Below are 19543 nucleotides of genomic sequence, written 5' to 3' on the forward strand. Positions count from 1 at the left end.
TATTTGAGGGTTGCCTCCACCATGTTTTAGAACTAGGAGTTCCTTAGGAAATAGCTAGACAAATTTTCCCACTGTAAAGATGAAGACCTGAGGCCAGAGAAGGAAGGGATGCTGCCTAGTCTTCACCTGAGTCAGGGGCGGCCCTCAGACTGGAATCCTGGCCCTGCGGCCTCCTTTGGGGTAAGATCTGGGAGGGAGGAGGTTTGTCTGTGAACATTTATAGGGACTTGCTACCAGGAGTTCCCGGGACCCCTGTGCTGGGTCTTTTTGCTCTCATCAATTACCAGCAATCTCTTGTCCCTCATCCAGAGCCTAAGCCCACCCACCTAGAATTGTCTCCTTCACCAGGGAAGCCAGACAAAAGCCCAGAAGCTGAAGCGGGGCCAAGTCTCTTCCAGACCATTCCCCCTGTTTTTGCCCTGTTTCATCCACCTCTGACCAATTCCTTACTCCTTGCCCTGGGCTTCAGCCCCTGAGGGTCTGGAGCCCTCTTATGGGCTTGCTACAGTTTCAAGTGCTGCCAGCATGTCTGCTCCCCTCAGACCCAGGCTCACCTGACATGTGTACCTGTCATCCCCACCCTTGCCCCCTTGCGTCCTGCTCCCCATGTAGGTCCTTGGCTCATGCTGGCTCTTCTGGTCCAACGAGCAAAGCCCAAGTTTCCTATCCTCTTACAGCTGCACCAAGAAGGAAAAAGCTCTACGTAGTATCAAGAGAAACTACCACATTTAGCATCGCTTTAAAAGTCAGGTAAATTAATAAAGCTAGAAAAGAAAAACATAAAAATGTGGGTTTGACTAATGAAAATAACACTACTTAGAATCGATGAAGTGCACTGTGGTTAATTGATCACCCAGATAACAACAATTATGTGCATCATTATCACGTGTCAGAGTAGCTTTGCTAGAGTTTAGTTTGATGATATCATGGAGCTCTGGTAAAGTATCCTGGGCCTTCTTATTTGCCATGTAACTTTGTCATCTGCTCCCAATTTTAAGTAGGGAGAGGATATAATAGTCTGAAAATGTTTTGCCATATTCAGATGTCATGGCACTTGTTGTGTTCATAAGATCATTACGCTAAAGGATGGGAGAGGTCATTTAAGTCAACCTCAAGCCCAAGGAAGGAATCCCACCCACACCTCTCTGGGAGTGGTCACCCAGTTCATTCTTGAGGATTTCTGGTGACGGGGAATTTACTACCTACAAGGAACTCTGTTTAGTCTTTGAGCAACCTCACTCAAGGGGGAAGTTCTTTCTTAGGAAGAGTCAAAATTGGCCTCTTGTGGCTTACACCATTGGTCGTGGTTCTGTTGATCTAGAAGTTTGTGAAAAGTCTTCCTATCATCACCTTCCACATGACAGTCTCTCTGGTATTTTAAGACACTGAGATTGCTAGACCCCAAGAGGTAGTATGGTATAGTGGTTAAGGACCTAACTATTTAGGTTCAAATCCTGGTTCTACTAGCTATTATTATGTTGAGAGACTTATATAATCTCTCTGTACCTCAGTTACCTTAACAGTAAAATGGGGATAATAGTATCTATCTCATAGAGTATTAAGAGAATTAATGAGCTAATATATAATGATGCTTGGAACAGACTAAATACTCTATTTATTCACCACTTTCCCCTTAAGGATTACTGAAGACTCCTTCATATGAAAAATTTTGGGGAGTCCTATAAGTATCTCATATGAGAAACAATACAGGATTATTATGAAAATTAAATGAGTTATTTCCAGTAAAGTGCTGAGTACAGTTGCTTAACATGTAGTTAGCCTCAATAAATACTTGCAGTTATGGTTATTGATGCTTATTTAATGATTCTAAAATAGAGACGAGAAATTGATGATATACATGCTTCAGATCTAACTGACTTTTGAATAACTTAGATGTGTACCTAAGTGAAATATCTTAAATAAAGATTAGGCATGTGTGCAGAAAACTGCTGTAATTACTCAGCTCATGCAGACACATTCCTGTCTTTAGAGACTCACAAAGTCTCAGTTACCGTTTCCCCCCAGGTATCGTGCTTCATGGTGATGAATGGGAACTGATTCTTGGAATAGAAATGCTATTTCCAGAGGGCTGCAGGCAGCCACAGGAAAGGCGTTAGGTTGGTGTTTGAAATGCACAGTCTTTGAGAGGAGGCCTGAAGCTGTCTCTGAGAACACCCCCAGCTCAGCTCTGAGACTATGAAGGAGGAGAAAGCCTTTCACTAGCAGGAGTTCCAGGAGCACCAGGGACTGATCCTGGTATCACATGTGAAGCAGCAGCTCCCAATACAGCTGATTCGGACACGGTGGATATTTCTGGGCAAATCAACCATGCTGTCTAGGAGACTCCAAAAGCAACAAATGCTTGATTTTCTTCTCCTTTTGTCCATACCTTTTTTTTGCTTTTGGCTGTCTTCGTTTGAGTGTGACTATATTTCACCTAGACCATTGCATGCACTATCTCTTAGACTCATAATGCCCATCTAAGGTTGGTACTTCTATTCCCATTGTACAGATGAGGAAATTGAGACTCGTGATCATCTGGATTACTCACAACTACAGTATTTCAATTCTCACTTCTCCACACCCTGGGAAGATAGGTAAGACCAGACTAGCTTTGGCCAATGAAATGCCAGTGGAAGTGAGGTGGCTCACTTTAGGAGCCAATAAGTGAGTCACCATGCCCTCTTCACAATGCTTTGGTCATTGCAGAAGCAGTAGCCTAAAGAAACTTTCATAAACCTGAGTTCTGGAGCCACTGCTATGAATAGAGCCTCTAGCAAACCCTTAGTGAACATGTAACAAGAGACCAACCTCTGTCATTTTCAGCCACTTAGATTTCAGAGCTGTTTGTTACTACAGCAGAACCTAGACTACCCTGACTGATACAGAGATGTTAAATAATATGCTTAAGGTTATACAGTTGTGGAGTTCACCTGAAGCCAAGTTTGTCTCATTCAAAGCCTGTGCTCCAACCACTTCCGTATTTTATTGGCTCCTTTCCTCCTCTCGCCCTAATTCTCTGCCCCTCTACCTTCCCTGCCCCAGCCCACTGATTGGGTAACTATGCACCAAAGGAAAATGGTCCCACTTGCCTCTGCCTAGCAGGTACTTCCCTGGCCCCTGGAAACGATCCTGGGCAACCATGGTTTTTACAGAGGCAGCCTGGACCCCAAGGGGAGGGGAGGAACTGAATGGAACTGCCTCTCACAGGGGCTCCATTCTCTTCTGCCTGTCATTCTCCTTCCCACTGAGGGAACCTTTCCCCTAAAACTCCAGTCTCACTGGAATTTTCACATTATTAAAACCATTTCATGTCTCCCCGGTGCCCTTTGGAGAAAGGTCTGGCACTCAAGGCCCACCATGAACCGCTTCCTGCTTCCTTTCCAGTGTTTACTCCTGTCTTTCCTCTTCATGAGACCCTAGCACTGGCCACCACCCACAAGAAACCTCACATTACCCAGACCTTCGAGGCACAAACAGGTAGGAAGCCCCTCCTCCCTGATCCTGTCCCTCTTCTGCCAGTTGCACACCAGCATGCACACAACACGCACGCACACGCACATGCACATGCACATCTGTGGCTCCCTCCCTCCACTCCCCAGCCCCTGGCACCCCGTTCCATCACAGCATGGGTCACTCTTATCATCCTGGTCTGTGCATGCTCTGTCTCCCCCCAGACTTAGGTGCCTAGGGCAGGGACCACATCTGATTTCTTTCTGTGTCCCCAGAGACCCCACAAGACCTTGTCCAGAGTGGAGGCTTCTGTCTGACACAGCAGCATAAGATGCTAAATACCAGCTGCCCAAAGCCCGAGCTTCCACAGCAGACCAAAAAAGGAGCATTTTCCAACCTCCCCTCCACCTCCCTTGAACAAGATCCAGACTGGTTCTCCCCCGGTGCTGTGCTTTCAAACATCATCTGTGTTCCCACTCCAAGGTCTATCTATCATCTTTGCCAGAATCTGTCCCCAAGGGGCTGTGGCATGAGAATAGTCAACATTTAACACAATCAGAGCTTCTTCCATTGCGGGGGGTTGCGGGGTGCTGGAGGCTGGCCCGGCTTGTCCTCTCTACTGAGCACAAACGCCTAACAAGAGATTCTCTCACGAGACCCCTTCTCCTCCCCGCTTTCCTTTTTTCCTTTTATCAAGGAGGTAGGGCAAGACACATGCAAACACTGGCCCCATTCAAGTGCTCACTTCTCCCACCATGGCAATACCTCCTGACTCTAACATGTTCCATTCTCATTTGTGTTCTTACCTGCTCATCGCTGCAGGACAGTCAGTGGCCAGGGAGTGGGGAAAATCGGTCATTTACACTTCTTCACGCCTTCAGTAGCAACTGTTGTGCCTGAACTCTCGACTCACCGAAATGCAGCTCATGGTGGAAAATCCTAACTTAAAGAATCCCAGTGGAACTTCAGGTGGGCCAGCATGTTTGGAAAAGGGGAGAGAAGGGAGAAAGAAAATTGCAAAGGGATAAGTAAAGTCATTTTATTTTATTAAAAAAAAATTTTTTTAAGTAAAGTCATTTTAAATGGTTTCTGTGTTTAGGATCTCCTTTCCTTTCAAGTCTCTGGTTTCTGGTTTCGACACTTCTTCTTATGGGCCAGGGGAGGAATGACAAGGTGGGTATTGGAAACCCATTTCTAGAGTTCTTTCAAAGCAATGCCCATGTCCAAAGAAATAGTATTTCTGTATTTGACCAGGGCTAGGGGCATGCTTAAGGGCAATGTAGTTTAACTATTGTGACACAGAGGCAGGAAGGAAAGGTCAAGAGAGAGAGTGGCTGCCTCCTGGAATTCTCTTCTGTCCACTCTGCCTTTCCCAGGTGAACACACCCCATTCTGCTCATGTGTTACTCCCATGGTACTGAGCTGTGGCCACGGGGGCAGCGGTAGCATGCCTTCATTGGTCTTCTCTAAATGCCCTGCACATGGGGCCAAGACACCCCAAAGCCACTCCTTACAGGTGCCTGGCCTGGGAGTACAGAGAAAGAACAAGGGAGTTGACGAGATGCCTGCTATCCCCGACTTACCACTGAAAACCACGTTCCAGTTGCTCTGCTCCAGGTGACACCGAACCTCTCGGGCCTTTGAGAGAGGGTGGATTCCTCCAAACCACCCAGGAACAGGCTGATTGATTGAGCTGAATTCAGTTTTCCTTCTGAACACAGAGACAAGTGCTTACAAATTGAATGAAATTGATGCAACGTCTGCAAGCGAAGTCATTCAATTTCCAACAGCCTCATTCTGAGCCATTAGCAGTCTCCTCACAGTTTTAGGGCAAATAATATTTGTTTTCTCCCTGAACAAATATGAAAATGTTTCCGGCACCCTGAAAGCTGCTCTTTTGGGTATTTGCACTGACTTCCGTTTCTGTGTTTGCTGAGGTGTTATTGGTCCTGGTACCCAGCAGTTGACTGATGTTCCTCGAGTGCTATGTGCCAGGCATTTTTCCATGTATGATCTCATTTTATCCCCACAAGAACCCTCGGAGGCGGATATTGCCCCTGCTTCATAGGCAAGGTAACTGAGTCTTAGAGAGGTGAAATGGCTCACCCGAGGACAATGGAGGACCTGTCTCCCAAGCCACGCCTTCTTGCAGGGCCCCTCTTAACCATGAGACTGTGCAAGGCCATGGAAGGTGTTAGCCAGCTCCAACTTGAGCTGATGGGGAGTTGTCACAGTCCAGCCAGGCCCTGGCAGAAAACATTTATGAATGAATTAATGAGTGAGCCAATGAATGAATAAATGGACAATTGAGTGAATCTCTGCCACTTAGGACAAGGCTCCTATCTCCTCCCCTCTACGCTCCATCGTTCTGCTTCTCTGACTCTGCCCTGGGAGCCCTGGACACAGGACAGCCTCCCAAACCACACACCTCAGCCCACAGGCTGCCATGTGGTTACACAGCACACAGGACCTGATCATCAAAAGCCCCATGAGGAGGAAATCTGTGAAGGAGTTTCCATCTCCCCTCCTATGGAGAGCTCATTTCTGTATGTACTGAATGGCAATGCCCAGGACAGCCATGACTCTGCAGCTGGAGTGGCAGTGCCCCACAGCCCTGGCAAGCTCCTCCTGCCAAGCCCTTGACAGATCCTCATACAGCCTCAGGTGACAGGCTAGGGAGTGTTCCTCGTTATACAGCAGAACTGGGGCCAGGCTTTCTAATGCTCAGCCCAGTGCTCATTCCTCTGCCCCAGGATTCATCTTCTTTTCCAAGTACCCAAATCATGGAGACCCACTTACTCTAGGCTCTGGTTTGCACGTAGTTTTGTTTTAATAGGAAGGAGCATGTGATTGATCAGTAATGTCTGCCATGGGCAAAGGCAAGAGTAATGCCAGAGGTGATGTGTATTTATGGACCCCTCCCCAGACCCTAACCAACATGCCTTTTTCCTCTTCAAAACAAAACCGTTTTGAAATTACCTTCTTCTTCTTGTCTCCAGCTCAATAAAATTTCCTGATCTAATGACCAGAACTTGGGAAATTTCATCTTAACGCTACCTGGGAAGGAAAGGTTTGATAAACAATTTAACATTGACGTCAAGATTGCAAGAGGAGTGTTTAATCTGCTCAAGAGACCCACTGTCCTCAAGGACTCCAGTCCATTAGCTTTTGTCCAGCTAATGACAAGTGAGTTTTCTATATTCATTAAAGCAGACTTGGGATTTGGCTTGCGGGGCAGTGAGCTGGAGAGGAAATAGCACTGGACTCAGGAGGAATGTTCTTGATTACTTGCTATACATTTTGAAAAAGAATAAAATGGTGTTTTCTAAAATCCCTTTAAGTCAGACTTTTCTCTGATATGGGAAGGTGTACCTTCTAGTGGAAACCAGGGGTCCACCCAAAAGGAGGTTTCCAAGTCACTCAAACCAGTTCAGCCTAGCTCAGGTGATCTCACCAGCTACCTTCCTGTGTCCTCCCACTAGACTGTGCCAGTAGAGACAGAAATGGGAGAGGCCAAGCCTTGCTCTGGAGAACTCACAATCTAATGGGGAAACTGAGGCAGTGCCTGCACCCTGTAGGTAAGAGCAGTGAGGGGCAAGCTGGTCACTGTGACTTACACCCTTAGCCCCCACCTCTCCCACCCTGGCTTGCAGAATTCAATTAAACATAGCAAACAAACTTTCAGAGATCCTAGTAGGTACCAGAAGTCTTGAAAAAAGACAAAAGATATCACCATGATGCCCCCGCCCTTTTCTCTGCATCTTTGCTTCAGCCACGCCATGAATGACAGAGTCCGGGTTGTTCCCTGACCCCCACCCTCTGCTCAGAATAACTCCCCAAAGGCCCACAGAATAAGGTCAGAAGACTTGTGAAGCTGCTGGTCCAAATAGCATTTTTTGTCAATTTTGAAACCTGTATTGTCAAGATTTTGGCAAGAGACAGATGGCTCACTCAAAAGGGGTGACTGGTGAGTTTAGTGAAGATACTATTCTCGAAGGTGTGGCCATGGTTAAGAAACCCAGCAAAGGAGGAAGAACACCCTTGCAACAGAGGGGAACCGTTACCACCCTTAGACTTAAAGGGACATCAGGAAAAAGCAGTTATGAAATCCCACTAGAGTGGCATCTGGAGAGGGGTCTTTGACAGGCGGACAAAGCCACCATCAAGCCAACAGGGAGGGAACCGAGGGAATAAACACTCCAGCCTCTCTCCACCGCCCTCCTGTCTTGTGCTGGTGACTCCCACTGGTTCTCTGTCGGCCTTCCAGGGCACAGAGCAGCAGAAAGAAGGGTGGAGAGCAGGTCTGGGGGCAAACAGAGGTGGCCGGCCCAGCACCCCTTCCTCCAGACATTTGCTGCCATCTGCCGGAATGTCATGATAAACCTTCTATTCTGCGATGTTTCTGCTGTGGATGGCGGGTCCAAAGTTGGTCCGTATGACCATTGGCAGTAATGCTGCTATGATCAGAACTGACTGCCAGTCCCACTCTTGCGTCCCCACAGCCCATGCTCTGGCTCCTCCAGCACCCTGAACGGAAGTCCTAACCTTCCTCCTCCATCTCCACGTACACCCAATCTAGTCCAAGACAAACGCCACCTCCTCCTTGAGGCTGGCCAGATTGCACTGACTGGAAGCTATGCCTGCTTCCTCGGGGATCACCCAGAACCTCCCCTGTACTTCTCCCTCAGCAAGTCAGCACCAGGATGACTCACAAGGGGCTCTCTCTCTCTCTCTCTGTCTTTCTCTCTCTCTCTCTCTCTCTTTCTCTCTCACACACACATACACACACCCCAGCTCCTCCTTGGGAGTAGAAAGTGGGGCTTGTTCATTCCTGAATTCACCCTGACTCTTCTTGAACAGCCAAGACTGTCCCTGAGGGAAACACCCAAGAGGTCGCTTGCCATCGTTTTCTGTCTGTGCCTCCTCCCCAGGTGCAGTGGCCCAGTAGAGGGAGCCCCACCAGCTTTAGAGTCTGACAGGCAGGATGTGAATCCTGGCTCCACCCCCAACTAGCCTTTGATTTAGGGCAAGTCACTCTACCTTTCTGAGCCTCAGTTTCCCTATCCTACCCATGGGAATGCTAATCCCTACCTCGGGGCCATTGAGAGAATTCAGTGAGATTCAGTGAGTGGCACTCACTAAATAACAGCTTCCCTTGTCTTCCCCTAATTGACTGGGAATTCCTCGAGGGCAAAGGGGGCACCCATGTCCATCTCGACCCAGCCTCAGCTCGCAGTGTGGCTCGCCACTCAGGGGTGGGATGGGATAGCACACTGGTTAGGAGTGCAACCTCCAGGGAGCCTCTGCTACCCACATGTGCAACCTTGGGCAAGTTACTTGGCCTCTCATGCTCTGTTTCCTCATCTTTAAAGCAAGTAATAGAATAGTGGTAATGTTCCTAGCTGGTATCCATGCAGGCCTTACTGGTGCCAGGCACATTTTTAGTGCTTGAAGTACTTGAACTCATTCAATCCCCTAAACACACTATCAGGTGATAGGGTAGCCTTTTCCTGATCACCAAACATTTCAGTTCTCCTTTCGACAGTTACATTTGCCTGCTCCCTTGGAGTTAGATGTTTTATTAGTCTGTTTTGTGTTGCTATGACAGAATATCTGAGAATGGATAATATACAAAGAAAAATGAAATTTACTGCTTACAGTTTCTGAGGCTGGGAAGTCCAAAGTCCCTCTGGTGGTGGTGACAGTGAGCCAGGGGTCTCACAATGCAGGATGGTGGAAGCAGAGAGAGCAGGGAGAGAGACAGACAGACAGACTGACAGACTCTCCTCTTCTTTCAAAGCCCTCAAAACCACATCCCCGACCACCATCTTTAATCCCTTCACTACAGCATGGTCCTACAATCCAATCACCTCTTCAAGGCTCCACCTTTCAATTACCATAATAGGATTTCCCACCCTTCTAACAGTCACAGTGGGGGCTAAGATTCTAATACATAAAACTTGGGGGACACAATTCAAGCTTCGGGAGTTTGGGGGGGACATAATTCAATCCACTACAGATGTGCTTGTGAGACTCGCTTTGGCCAATGAAACGTGAGCAGCAGTGTGCCTGTCACTTCCGGGAGGAAGCCTTAAGCGCCAGTGCACGATTTGCCACTCTTTCTCTCTCTCTGTCACAGTGACCAGCATTATTCCACATAATGGTTGTCTTGTCAGTCTGGGCCCTGGGCTGGCAATGACAATAGCATGGACCAATGCCCTTGGCTGACCCACGTGTGCCATGTGATTGAGGCTACTTTGGGCCACTGAGATCTGGGAGATGCTCATTATCACAGCATAAAGTGGCTGATCCTGAATAATACCTGTGGGGCCTGTTATTGACCTTATTTCACAGTGAGGAAACTGTAGCACCTATACCACGGATAGGATTGAATATTACAAAGTTTGGCCCATGTAAACTGGAACATGATCAGCCCTTAATAAATGTGAGCTGTGTAAACATCCATATCCTAGATAGCTAGAGACATAGGCATAGAGATAAACATGAACATGACTCTGGGCTTCTACATCTTCCCAGGGTACAACTCAGGACAGCCCCAGGCCCTCACAGCCTGCAAGGAAGACCGAGGCCTCTGCAAGCCCCATGTGGCTCAGCTTCACACACTTCTGCTGCCCCACCACAGGCCAGAGCTTGGGAACCAGCAACCTTCAGCCAACGCCAGTCTTTCCCTTTGTTCTTCCCGTCTGCCTGGCCATCGACCTTGACCCACTAGTAATCGCTCCCAGCCACATGTGAGCTGGCAGCCATGGATTTTCTTTCCTTCCAGGGTAAATTTCTGGCTATCAGTAGGTTAGTGTCACCTCCAGCTCACCTACATCCAGCAAAGCCCAGAAGAGCTGGGAGGCTGAGGAGGGCTGTGACAATCGGAGAAGGCAGGTACCCCGGGCACCATCCAAGGCTCATATTCTTTGGTGCAGCCTCTGGTCACCCGCTCGAATCATTCTTGATTGACAAAGGGTGACATTATTGAGCATTACATTTGTATCATGCTCCCCAGCTTATAACAAAACATTTTCGTTTTCTTTATATACTCAACACTCACTGAGCACTGGGCACTGGGCACTGGATTAGGCTGAGATTTCTTTCCCCACCAACACACAGTTTTAGTAACAACAACAGCGATAATAATAGCTAAACTTCTGAATGTTTAATGTGTGCCAGGCCTATGCTAAGCACTCTACAGGCATTAACCTAGTTTATCCTCCCAACAAATGTATGAGGTTCAGGTTAGGGGTTATCATCATCATTTTACAGATAAAGAAACCAAGGCACAGAGAGGTTGTAACAGGGCCCAAGACTGTGAGAAAATGATGGAGCCAGGATTCAAACCCAGGTTGACACCAAAACCCCAGTTCCTTAGTAGTGGATATAAGGGGTTGCGAGGTAGAGAGAAGGGAAATGGGATCTCATTTACTTCCTACAACAGCCTTGTAAGGCAGATTTTATCATCCTCATGTTGCAGAGGGAGTTATTGTGTAGCAGAGATAAAAGGAATTTATGCAAAGTCACACAGCAAGCAAGCCCCGCAACAGGAGCCATTCTCGAATGCGCATGTTGCCAGAAGCCTGCTCTTTATAGAAAGTCACCAGCCATCAAAGTGGAGACAGGCTCGTACTGCAGAAGGGCATCCTAGGCCAATTACACATTTAATAGAGGCACAAACAGCGTTTGGGGGGAGAACAAAAGAGGAAGTAACTAACTCTGGGGTAATCAAGGAAGGCTTCCCAGTGGAGATGGCATCTGGGTAAAGAGAGGAGAGAAGACAATCCCAGAAGAATGGTACAAAGGCCACGTGCCATCATACCGGGGGCTCAGTGTCAGGTGATCAAGGTAGCCTGAGGCTGGCATTGCCTGTGCCTCCTGAAGGCTACCATTTTGAGCACCCCCGGGCTGAATTTCTCCTTTCATTCAGTCTGGATGCTCAGACCACTCCAACGGGAGGGGGAGTTTCAGTCATTCTGATTCTCCATTCCCAGACCATTCAGAAAACAGCCAGACTGGGGGGCAGGGAGAGGGGGTGGTAGTGGTGGTGGCCTGTGAGATCTCAAGGGACTCATCCGTAGAAACCTGGACAAATTTTCCAGCCATATCCAATTTCCCCTCTGCATCCAGACCTGTCTTCTTGCAATTGTAATCCTAGTATCATTTATTTCATACCCACCTATCCCCATCTGGAAGGAAGTTGGACAAGAGTAAGAAGGGAATAAAATAATAGGAACTTTTTAGTCTGGAGCAGTCATAAAATGCTCTCTTTGCCCATCAGACTGGTATTTAAATGGAGGAGGTGTCTGGGGTGGGCAGAGGGCATTGTTAACAACTGCCTCAGCGTGGCAGCAGGAGACAGAAATAATAGACTGGGAGACTATTTTCCAGACTGTGCTGAAGTAATGAAAAACACTGGGTCCCAAAATGAAAGTATTGGTGCCCAGAACCTCTCCACGGGTCCTGCAGGCAGCAGCGGAAACTCTGCCTTGCTCCTTTTCTAACAGGACTGAATTAATTCAGGGACTGCATGAGCCGTATACTCCCATTTCGATTACAGACAGACCTAGTTTTTGCAGAACTCATTAACTAGCAGGTCTGTGGGGACCTGGGCTTCCAAGCCTTGCTGGACAGACCCCAAGAGCTGCCTTCCAAGGAATCCAGGCATCTGGAGTGTGGACAAGGCCTGAGCAGAAGGTCAGGCCTCAGCAGGCAGCCCTGGCTATTCTTGCAAGGCTGGAGGAGGTCAGGGTGTGGCTGAGGCAGGAGGAGCCTGAACAGGCAGCTTCTCACAGCACACCAGGCTGTGGCAAAGGAGGAACTCAGCAGCAGCTGAACATTGGATGACTTGAGTTCTGAATTTCCTTTCAAAGGTCATGCTCCCAGCAGCAGCATAGCTTGTCAGTCCAAGGCAGGAGGGCACTGAAACCCAAAAGAGAGACATGTGGACATGTTCAGATGCTGCCTGGCCCTCAAGTTTCGGCTCTAGGGCCCCCTCCTCTAAGAAGTCTCTGGTACACCCTGGCTGGCCAAGCTTTTTTCTCTCCTGTCTCTGTCCCTATCCCAAGGTAGTATGCCCTCCATACTGTGCAGCAGTTCCTCTATCCATTTCACATCTCTGCTGAGCGGTGAGTTCCCAAGGGCAGCCTCCTTCGATGTTTTGTATCCCCAGCCTCAGCACATAGCAGGTCCCATGTTGACTTGTTGAACACCTGAATGGATAAATGAATGAGTGATGGTAGGCAAAAACAAAAGTTAAAAGAATACAGTAGTTCACATAAACCTTCCCAATAGCTTCATACTATGAGTTGGGTGGCGATAGCCCAGTTGAGTAGCAGTTTACCTCCACATTCTCGGCAGGGCTCTAGAACCATAGAGAGGCAGGATCCCCATATGGCAGAGCATATTAGTTAACCCAAACTTTATGACTTTGGCCAAGTTATCTGTCTAAATTATCTATGCCTTAGTTGCTCCATGTGTAAAATAGGGATGATAAAATGGTACTTACCTCATAGGATTGTTATTTGTAAAGTGCTTAAAGTGGTGCTTTGCACAAAGTGATGAGCCATCATCCTGCTCTTGTTTGACTCTCTCAAAGGCTGTTGCTTTCTGTGTGTCATCCTCCGTCTCCCCACCTCAGAAACCAAGCTGCACCGAGCCAGTGGGGGCCCCTGCTGGCCAACACATGGAACTGTCTGACCACTGTTTCTTCACCACCTCCTGCCTTATTGAATATTGAATATGTCGAGCACCCCCTTCTCCTTGCCCCTTGCTGTTAACAACTCAGTTTATGCCACCTCAGCTGCCCTCTTATACATAAACACACATCCTCTCTAACTTTCTTCCAGCTACCTTTAGTTAAACTCCTTCCTTTGTCTCTATTACCTTTATCCTTTCTTCTCCCCATCCTACCCCATTGGTTCCTCCTAAGAGCCCCAAGTGTGTTTGGGCTGATAAGCTTAATAGTAATGTTGTGCTGCACTGTCCAATATGTTAGCCTCTAGCCACGAGTGGCTATTTACATTTAAATTCAAGTTCATTAACATTTAGATAAATTCATTAAAATGAAATAAAATTAAAAATTCAGTTCTTTTGTTGCACTACCCACATTTCAAGAGCTCAGTAGCCACATGTGGCTAGCACTTACTATATTAACAGTGTAGGTCTAGAACATATCTATCTTTTTTTTTTTTTTTAATATTTTTCCCCTTTTCATTTTTTTTTTTAAATTTTTTTAATTTTATTTTGTCGATATACATTGTGGCTGATTATTGCTCCCCATCACCAAAACCTCCCTCCCTTCTCCCTCCCCCCCTCCCCCTCAACAATGTCCTTTCTGTTTGCTTGTCGTATCAACTCAAATAATTGTGGTTGTTATATGTGTGTGTGTGTGTGTGTGTGAATTTATATATTAATTTTTAGCTCCCACCAATAAGTGAGAACATGTGGTATTTCTCTTTCTGTGCCTGACTTGTTTCACTTAATATAATTCTCTCAAGGTCCATCCATGTTGTTGCAAATGGCAGTATTTCATTCGTTTTTATAGCTGAGTAGTATTCCATTGTGTAGATGTACCACATTTTCCGTATCCACTCATCCGATGATGGGCATTTGGGCTGGTTCCAACTCTTGGCTATTGTAAAGAGTGCTGCGATGAACATTGGGAAACAGGTATACCTTCGACTTGATGATTTCCATTCCTCTGGGTATATTCCCAACAGTGGGATAGCTGGGTCGTATGGTAGATCTATCTGCAATTGTTTGAGGAACCTCCATACCATTTTCCATAGAGGCTGCACCATTTTGCAGTCCCACCAACAATGTATGAGAGTTCCTTTTTCTCCGCAACCTCGCCAGCATTTATCGTTCAGAGTCTTTTGGATTTTAGCCATCCTAACTGGGGTTAGATGGTATCTCAATGTGGTTTTGATTTGCATTTCCCGGATGCTGAGTGATGTTGAGCATTTTTTCGTATGTCTGTTGGCCATTTGGATATCTTCCTTAGAGAAATGCCTATTTAGCTCTTTTGCCCATTTTTTAATTGGGTTGCTTGTTTTTTTCTTGTAAAGTTGTTTGAGTTCCTTATATATTCTGGATATTAATCCTTTGTCAGATATATATTTTGCAAATATTTTCTCCCACTCTGGTGGCTGTCTTTTAACTCTTTTAATTGTTTCTTTTGCTGTGCAGAAGCTTTTTAGTTTGATATAATCCCATTTGTTTATTTTTCCTTTGGTTGCCCGTGCTTTTGGGGTCATATTCATGAAGTCTGTGCCCAGTCCTATTTCCTGAAGTGTTTCTCCTATGTTTTCTTTAAGAAGTTTTATTGTTTCAGGGTGTATATTTAAATCCTTAATCCATTTTGAGTTGATTTTAGTATACGGCGAGAGGTATGGATCTAGTTTCATTCTCCTGCATATTGATATCCAGTTATCCCAGCACCATTTGCTGAAGAGGCAGTCCCTTCGCCAGTGAATAGGCTTGGTGCCTTTGTCAAAGATCAGATGGCAGTAAGTGTGTGGGTTAATTTCTGGATTCTCTATTCTATTCCATTGGTCAGTGTGTCTGTTTTTATGCCAGTACCATACTGTTTTGGTTATTATAGCTTTGTAGTATAGCTTAAAGTCAGGTAGTGTTATGCCTCCAGCTTTATTTTTTTTGCTCAGCATTGCTTTGGCTATGCGTGGTCTTTTATTGTTCCATATAAATGTCTGGATAGTTTTTTCCATTTCTGAGAAAAATGTCTTTGGAATTATGATGGGGATTGCATTGAATTTGTATATCACTTTGGGTAGTATGGACATTTTCACTATGTTGATTCTTCCAATCCAAGAGCATGGGATATCTTTCCATCTTCTTGTATCCTCTCTAACTTCTCTCAGCAGTGGTTTGTAGTTCTCATGATAGAGATTTTTCACATCCTTGGTTAACTCAATTCCTAAGTATTTTATTTTTTTGGTGGCTATTGTAAATGGGCAGGCTTTCTTGATTTCTCATTCTGCATGTTCACTATTGGAGAAAAGAAATGCTACTGATTTTTGTGTGTTGATTTTGTATCCTGCTACTGTGCTGAAATCATTTATCAATTCCAAGAGTTTTTTTGTAGAGGTTTTAGGCTGTTCGATATATAGGATCATGTCATCTGCAAACAGGGACAGTTTGACTTCATCTTTTCCAATCTGGATGCCCTTTATTTCCTTCTCTTCTCTGATTGCTCTGGCTAGTACTTCCAACACTATGTTGAATAGGAGTGGTGAGAGTGGGCATCCTTGTCTAGTGCCTGTTCTTAAAGGAAAAGCTTTCAGCTTTTCCCCATTCAGGATGATATTGGCAGTGGGTTTGTCATATATGGCTTTAATTATGTTGAGATACTTTCCCTCTATACCTAACATATAGAGGGTCTTTGTCATGAATGAGTGCTGAATTTTATCAAATGCTTTTTCAGCATCTATAGAGATGATCATGTGGTCCTTGTGTTTGACTTTATTAATATGGTGTATCACATTAATTGATTTGCGTATGTTGAACCAACCTTGCATCCCTGGGATGAATCCCACTTGATCGTGATGAATAATTTTACGTATGTGTTGCTGTATTCTGTTTGCTAGTATTTTAGTGAGGATTTTTGCATCTATATTCATCAAGGACATTGGCCTGTAGTTTTCTTTTTTGGTTATATCTTTACCTGGTTTTGGTATCAGGATGATGTTTGCTTCATAGAATGAGTTTGGGAGATTTGCGTCCGTTTCAATCTTTTGGAATAGTTTGTAAAGAATCGGTGTCAATTCCTCTTTGAATGTTTGGTAAAATTCTGCTGTGAATCCATCTGGTCCTGGGCTTTTCTTTGTTGGGAGCATTCTGATAACAGCTTCAATCTCCTTTATTGTTATTGGTCTGTTCAAACTTTCTACGTCTTCACGGTTCAGTTTTGGGAGCTTGTGTGTGTCCAGAAATTTATCCATTTCCTCCAGATTTTCAAATTTGTTGGCGTATAGTTGTTTATAGTAGTCTCGAATGATTCCTTGTATTTCAGATGAATCAGTTGTAATATCGCCTTTTTCATTTCTAATTTTTGTTATTTGAGTCTTCTCTCTTCTTTTTTTTTGTTAGCCATGCTAATGGTTTGTCAATTTTATTTATCTTTTCAAAAAACCAACTTTTGGATTCGTTGATCTTTTGAATTGTTTTTTGGTTTTCAATTTCATTCAGTTCTGCTCTGATCTTAATGATTTCTTTCCGTCTGCTAACTTTAGGTTTGGATTGTTCTTGTTTTTCTAGTTCTTTAAGGTGAAGTGTTAGGTTGTTCACTTGCCATCTTTCCATTCTTCTGAAGTGAGCATTTAATGCAATAAATTTTCCCCTCAATACTGCTTTTGCTGTATCCCACAGGTTTTGGTATGATGTATCATTGTTTTCATTAGTTTCAATAAATTTTTTGATTTTCTGCTTGATTTCTTCTTGGACCCATATGTCATTAAGTAGAATGCTGTTTAATTTCCATGTGTTTGTATAGTTTCCAGAGTTTCATTTGTTATTAATTTCTAGTTTTAATCCATTGTGGTCTGAGAAGATACATGAAATAATTCCAATTTTTTTGAATTTATTGAGACTTGATTTGTGACCTAATATGTGATCTATCCTGGAGAATGATCCATGTGCTGCTGAGAAGAATGAATATTCTGAGGTTGTTGGGTGGAATGTTCTGTAGATATCTGCCAATTCCAATTGGTCTAGAGTCTTGTTTAGATCTTGTGTTTCTCTACTGATTCTTTGCCTAGATGATCTGTCTAATATTGACAGTGGGGTGTTCACGTCCCCTGCTATTATGGTATTAGTGTCTATTTCCTTCTTTAGGTCTAATAGAGTTTGTTTTATAAATCTGGCTGCTCCAACATTGGGTGCATACATATTTATGATTGTTATGTCTTCTAGATGGATCAGACCTTTTATCATTAAGTAGTGTCCCTCATTGTCTCTTTTTATGGTTTTTAGTTTAAAGTCTATTTTGTCAGATATAAGAATAGCTACTCCAGCTCGTTTTTCTTTTCTGTTTGCATGGTAAATCTTTTTCCATCCTTTCACTCTTAGTCTGTGTGAATCTTTATGGGTGAGGTGGGTCTCTTGTAGGCAGCAAATAGTTGGGTCCTGCTTTTTGATCCAGTCAGCCAGTCTGTGTCTTTTAATTGGGGAATTTAAGCCTTTTATATTAAGAGTTGTTATTGAAAGGTGTTGATTTATTCCTAGCATTTTATTGGTTGTTTGGTTGTCTTAGGTGTCTTTTGTTCCTTGCTTTCTGATTTGCTGTTTGGTTTCTTTGTTTGTTGGTTCCTTAGGTTGTAGATAGTGTTTTTGTTAGCTTGTTTTCTCTTCATGAATGCCATTTTTATTATACTAGCGGGTTTAGATTTTTCTTGGGTTTTTATGGCAGTGGTAGTTATTTTTCAGGAACCAAACCCAGTACTCCCTTGAGGATTTCTTGTAAGGGTGGTCGTGTGGTTGTGAACTCCCGCAGTTTTTGTTTGTCTGAGAAATATACTACTTGCCCCTCATTTCGGAAGGATAGCCTTGCAGGGTAGAGTATTCTTGGCTGGCAATCTTTGTCTTTTAGTATTTTGAAAATATCATCCCATTCCTTTCTAGCTTTTAGGGTTTGTGATGAAAAGCCTGATGTTAACCTGATTGGGGCTCCCATATAGGTGATTTGACGCTTCTCTCTTGCAGCTTTTAAGATTCTCTCTTTGTCTCTGAGTTTTGCCAATTTGACTATGACATGTCTTGGAGAAGGTCTTTTTGGGTTGAATACATTTGGAGATCGTTGAGCTTCCTGGATCTGAAGATCTGTGATTTTTCCTATACCTGGGAAGTTTTCTGCCACTATTTTGTTGAATATGTTTTCAATGGAATCTCCATTTTCCTCCCCTTCTGGAATACCCATGACTCAGATATTTGAGTGCTTAAGGTTGTCTGATATCTCTCTCAGATTTTCTTCAATGTCCTTGATTCTTTTTTCTTTCTTTTTGTCTGCTTGTGTTATTTCAAACAGCCCATCTTCAAGTTCAGAGGTTCTCTCTTCAACTTCGACAAGCCTGCTGGTTAAACTCTCCGTTGTGTTTTTTATTTCGTTGAATAACTTCTTCAGTTCAGCAAGTTCTGCTACATTTTTTTTCAGGACATTGATTTCCTTGTACATTTCCTCTTTCAGATCCTGTATACTTTTCCTCATTTCATCATGATGTCTAGCTGAGTTTTCTTGTATCTCATTCAGTTTCCTTAGAATTATCACTCGAAATTCCTTATCAGTTATTTCAAGGGCTTCTTGTTCTATAGGATCTAGAGTTTGAGATTTATTAACTTTTGGTGGTGTACTTTCTTGATTTTTTGTATTTCTGGTACCTTTTTTTTGGTGTTTATTCATTGTGGCAGGGGGTTTCACAGTCCACCGGTTTGAGACTAATGACTAACTAGGATGTTGCTGTGGTTGCCAATTTCATATGGCTCCCTCCGTGACTGCTCAGTTGGCCTCTAGTGCCTTATGTGTGTGGTTGCCTCGGGTCTTGGGCTTCTCCGGGGAGCCACCTTTCTGGTCAGCTTGGACTCTGCTGGGCTGGTGGATCAGGTACCACAGGGTGTGTGATCTCTGTTGAGCTTTCACTTCCTATGCAGGACTTCTCCCTGTTCTGTGTGCTCTGGCCCAGGCTGTTAGATCGTGCAGTGGCGACCCCACCGGGTGTGTGGTTTCTGTCGAGTCTCCCCCTCCCTGGCCGCACGTCTCCCCACTCTGTGCGCACTGTGCTGGGCTGGGGCGTGTCTTCTGCACCCCTCGTCTATCAGCTGGACCTTCAAGACCCTGCTCAGCACCACCTCGCCCAGGATGTCTACCAGGTTTCTGCTAGGCACAGACGACCGGTCTCTCTGTGTGCCTTTGTAGCACTATGTAGATCTTTCTCGGGTCTTGTTCACCTTTGTATCCCTCCAGTATAATCCGAGTCTAGCGCCCACCTGCAGCCTGGTCTCCGGCAGGTTCAAGTGGACCTGGGAACTCTCCTACCACACTATTCCCAACCAGAAATTCGTTAGGCTTTTTTCC

The sequence above is a fragment of the Cynocephalus volans genome, chromosome 17 (assembly GCF_027409185.1).
Source record: "Cynocephalus volans isolate mCynVol1 chromosome 17, mCynVol1.pri, whole genome shotgun sequence".
Taxonomy (NCBI): domain Eukaryota; kingdom Metazoa; phylum Chordata; class Mammalia; order Dermoptera; family Cynocephalidae; genus Cynocephalus; species Cynocephalus volans.